This window comes from Triticum aestivum, unplaced genomic scaffold, assembly GCF_018294505.1.
Source record: "Triticum aestivum cultivar Chinese Spring unplaced genomic scaffold, IWGSC CS RefSeq v2.1 scaffold37768, whole genome shotgun sequence".
Taxonomy (NCBI): domain Eukaryota; kingdom Viridiplantae; phylum Streptophyta; class Magnoliopsida; order Poales; family Poaceae; genus Triticum; species Triticum aestivum.
Window position 1 is genome coordinate 13,611 of NW_025229660.1, and position 5,386 is coordinate 18,996.

Below are 5,386 nucleotides of genomic sequence, written 5' to 3' on the forward strand. Positions count from 1 at the left end.
TACTTAGGCGAGCACTGGGCTGCAGCTAAGCCCCCGAGTGGGAGGTTCGCTCTGCACTCGGTAGGATTTTTACTACTTAGGCGAGCACTGGGCTGCAGCTAAGCCCCCGAGTGGGAGGTTCGCTCTCCACTCGGTAGGATTTTTATTACTTTGGATGTTTAAGGCGAATCCTTGGGCTGTGTAAGCCCCCGAGTGGGAGGCTGGCTCACCCCTCAGTAGGATTTGAATACTTAGGCGAGTACTTGGACTGCAGCTAAGCCCCCGAGTGGGAGGTTCGCTCTCCACTCGGTAGGATTTTTATTACTTAGGCGAGCACTGGGCTGCAGCTAAGCCTCCGAGTGGGAGGCTGGCTCGCCACTCGGTAGGATTTTGAATACTTAGGCGAGTACTTGGACTGCAGCTAAGCCTCCGAGTGGGAGGCTGGCTCGCCACTCGGTAGGATTTTGTATACTTAGGCGAGTACTTGCACTGCAGCTAAGCCTCCGAGTGGGAGGCTGGCTCGCCACACGGTAGGATTTTGAATACTTAGGCGAAGCGGATTCGCAGCTAAGCCCCCGAGTGGGAGGCTGGCTCGCACTCGGAAAGGATTTTTTTTACAAACTTAGGCGAATCGGATTCGCGACTAAGCCACCCACTGGGGGAAATTTCAACAAAAAGCAATAACAATCACTGGGAAAATTGTAACATTCTTGTCTTAGATAAACTACAAAAGTACTTTTATTACATCTCAACCTAGTGAGTTTTAAGTGTAAAAGGGGCGGAGCAGCTCCGCGTTCCAAGCTCGAGGCTCGTCGATCTGGCGATCAACATTGTAGAGATGATATGCTCCGTTGTGGAGGACTCTTGTGACGATGAAGGGACCTTCCCAAGTTGGGGCGAGCTTGTGTGGTTTCTGTTGATCCACTCGGAGGACTAAATCTCCCTCTTGGAAGGCTCGACTCTTCACATTTTTGGCATGGAACCGACGCAAGTCTTGCTGATAGATAGTCGAGCGGATCAGGGCCATTTCTCTCTCCTCTTGCAAGAGGTCGACTGCATCTTGCCGAGCTTGTTCCGCTTCTTCTTCAGAGTATAGCTCGACTCGAGGCGCATTGTGAAGCAGGTCACTCGGCAGAACTGCTTCAGCTCCATAGACTAGGAAGAATGGAGTTCTCCCAGTCGACCGATTAGGAGTGGTCCTCACTCCCCAGAGAACTGATGGAAGTTCGTCGACCCAAGCTCCTGCTGCGTGCTTGAGATCGCGCATCAGTCGTGGTTTCAGCCCTTTGAGAATGAGGCCGTTTGCTCGTTCTACTTGTCCATTCGACTGAGGATGAGCCAATGAAGCATAGTCGACCCGCGTGCCTTGAGAGGCGCAGAAGGCTTTGAACTTGTCATTATCGAAGTTTGACCCATTGTCGGTGATGATGCTATACGGAACTCCATATCTGAATATCAACTCTCTGATGAAACTGATAGCAGTGCATGCATCGAGGTTCTTGATGGGCTTGGCTTCGATCCACTTGGTGAATTTGTCGACTGCTACTAGCAAATGAGTGAAGCCGCTTCTGCCAGTTCTCAACGGTCCAATCATGTCCAATCCCCAAACAGCGAAGGGCCAGATGAGTGGAATGGTCTTCAAGGCTGAGGCGGGCTTGTGCGACAAGTTGGAATAGAACTGACATCCTTCACACTTGTCCACTATTTCTTTTGCCATTTCATTTGCTTTTGGCTAGTAAAATCCCGCTCGGTATGCTTTAGCCACAATGGTCTGAGAGGACGCGTGATGGCCACAGGTCCCCGAGTGGATATCCTCAAGAATCATCTGGCCTTCTTCTGGCGTGATGCACTTCTAGCCGACTCCAGTCACGCTTTCTCTGAACAACTGTCCCTTGATCACTGTAAAGGCCTTGGATCGTCGGACGATCTGTCGAGCCTCTTCTTCATTCTCTGGGAGCTCTTTCCTTAGAATATATGCAATGTAAGGAACCGTCCAGTCGGGAGTGATGACCACCACTTCCATAATTAGGTCGACCACGGCTGGGATCTCAACTTCAGTCGGATCATTGGCACTCTTTTGCTGCGGGGCTTCTTCCGTGAAAGGATCCTCCTGCACTGAAGGTGCATGAATGTGCTCCAAAAATACATTACTGGGAATGGCTTCCCTTTTGGATCCTATCTTCGCCAAATCATCTGCAGCCTGATTTTTCAGTCGGGGTATATGATGAAGCTCTAACCCCTCGAATTTCTTCTCCAGCTTTCTCACTGCATTACAATAACCTGTCATAGCTGGGCTTCTGACATCCCACTCCTTCATCACTTGATTAACAACCAAATCCGAGTCGCCGTAGACCATAAGGCGACGGACGCTGAGTGAAATGGCCATGCGCAACCCATACAGGTGTGCTTCATATTCTGCTTCGTTGTTGGAAGAATCAAAGTGAATCTGGAGAACATACTTGAGCCTATCTCCTCGGGGGGAAACCAATACAACCCCTGCACCAGAACCGTTCAGCATCTTGGATCCATCGAAAAACATAGTCCAGTGTTCCGAGTGAACTTGAGTCGGAAGCTGCTGTTCAGTCCACTCGGCGAGGAAATCTGCTATTGCTTGGGACTTGATGGCTTTCTTTGCCTCGAATTTGATATCAAGGGGAAGGAGTTCAATCGCCCATTTTGCCACTCGACCAGTTGCATCTCTGTTATGAAGAATTTCCGACAAAGGGGCGTCGCTGACGACTGTAATGGAATGATCAGAGAAATAATGAGCAACCTTCTTCGTGGTCATATAGATCCTATAAACAAGCTTCTGATAGTGAGGGTATCTTTGCTTTGATGGGGTCAGTACTTCAGAAAGATAATAAACTGGGCGTTGAACTTTGAAGGCTTTTCCTTCTTCTTCCCGCTCGACCGTAAGTACAGTACTGACGACTTGTCTAGTGGCTGCAATGTAAAGCAGCAAATGCTCTTTGCTGATTGGAGCAGCAAGCACCGGCTGGGTGGAGAGCAGAGCTTTGTGCTCTGCAAATGCTGCATCAGCTTCTAGAGTCCACTCGAACTTGTCTGACTTCTTCATCAGTCGGTAAAGAGGCAATGCCTTTTCACCGAGGCGAGAGATGAATCGACTTAAAGCGGCCAAGCAACCAGTAAGCTTCTGGACATCGTGCACACGCACAGGGCGTTTCATTCGGAGTATAGTGCCAACTTTTTCTGGGTTAGCATCAATTCCTCGTTCAGAAACGAGAAAACCGAGTAACTTTCCTCCGGGAACTCCGAATGTGCACTTTGATGGATTAAGCTTGTTATCATACCTCCTGAGATTGGCAAATGTTTCGGCAAGGTCAGTCAACAGGTCGGAACCTTTTCGTGACTTGACCACAATGTCATCCATGTATGCTTCCACATTCCAACTGATTTGAGTGAGTAAACACTTTTGAATCATCCTCATGAACGTGGCTCCGGCATTCTTGAGGCCGAATGGCATGGTGACATAACAGAAGCACCCGAATGGAGTGATGAAAGCTGTTTTGATCTCGTCGGGTCCATACAGACGGATCTGATGGTACCCGGAATAGGCGTCCAAAAAAGACAACCTCTCGCATCCCGCAGTTGAGTCGACTATTTGGTCGATGCGAGGAAGAGGGAAATGATCTTTCGGGCAGGCCCGATTGATATGCTTGAAATCGATGCACATGCGCAACGACTTGTCCTTCTTGGGGACCATGACAATGTTGGCGAGCCACTCGGAGTGGTAGATCTCTCGGATGAACTCTACTGCTAAGAGTCGAGCCACCTCCTCGCCAATGGCCTTTCTTTTCTGGACGGTGGACTGTCGAAGATACTCTTTAACCGGTTTGAATTTTGGGTCGACTCGTAGGCGATGCTCAGCCAGCCCCCTGGGAACACCCGGCATGTCAGCAGGCTTCCATGCAAAGATGTCCCAGTTCTCACGGAGGAACTGGATGAGCGCTTCTTCCTATTTTGAGTCGAGTGTTGTTGAGATGTTGGTCGGAGCAGCGTCAGGATCAGTCTAGTCAATGTGAACCTGTTTCGTCTCGCCAGTCGACTGAAATGCTGACTCCGTAGCGGGCTTCTTAGCTCGTAACAAATCACTCGGATCTGCAGTTTTCTGATACTCTTGTAGCTCTACCACCGCCAACTGAGCATCGGCAATCTTAGAGCCTTTCTAGAAGCACTCTTCTGCCTTCTTCCGATTGCCCGTGACAATGATCACGCCCTTGGGACCAGGCATCTTCAGTTTAAGATACACGTAACATGGTTGGGCCATGAAACGTGCATAAGCTGGTCTCCCAGAATAGCGTGATAAGCGCTTTGGAAATCTACGACCTCAAAGGTCAACTTTTCTTTCCGGAAATGTTTTGAATCACCAAAAACTACATCAAGAGCAATTTGGCCGAGTGACTCAGCCTTCTTTCCAGGAATGACTCCGTGGAAGCTCATGTTACTGGTACTGAGTCTGGACATCGGAATGCCCATCCCTTTCAACGTCTCCGCGTATAATATGTTCAAGCCACTACCACCATCCATCAGGACTTTGGTCAGTCAAGTGCCTTCAACAACTGGGTCGACCACCAATGCTTGCCTCCCAGGGGAGGCAATGTGCGTCGGGTGATCAGACTGGTCGAATGTGATGGCGGTCTGGGACCATTTCAGATAATTGGGAGTCGCCGGAGCAACCAAGTTCACTTCCTGATTGATAACCTTCAATCGACTTTTGCTTTCGACGTCAGCAAAAATCATCAGAGTGGAATTGACCTGGGGATATCCACCATCATTGTCATCTCTGTCCTCAACTTTGTCTGTCTCCTTATCCTTATCCTTCAGCTGTTTCCCTTGGAACTGCTGAATCAAGAGCCGACACTGTCGAGTGGTATGTTTCGGGTAAATGAGTTTACCCTCTTCATCTTTCTTTGTATGAATATGAAATGGCAAATCCAACACATCATTTCCATCCTGGTCTTTCACCTTCTTGGGGTTCTAAGGACACTTGGGTTTGTTAGGGAACGTTGCAGAAAATTAAAATTTTTCCTACGGTTTCACCAAGATCCATCTATGAGTTCATCTAAGCAACGAGTCAGGGAGAGAGTTTGCATCTACATACCACTTGTAGATCGCGTGCGGAAGCTTGCAAGGTGATGATGTAGTCGTACTCGACGTGATTCGAATCACCGATGACCAAGTGCTGAACGGACAGCACCTCCGCGTTCAACACACGTACGGGACGGGAGACGTCTCCTCCTTCTTGATCCAGCAAGGGGAAGGAGAGGTTGAGGAAGACAGCTCCACCGGCAGCACGACGACGTGGTGATGGTGGAGAGGCAGTACTCCGACAGGGCTTCGCCAAGCACACAACGGAGGAGGAGAGGTGTTGGGGAGGGGAGGGCTG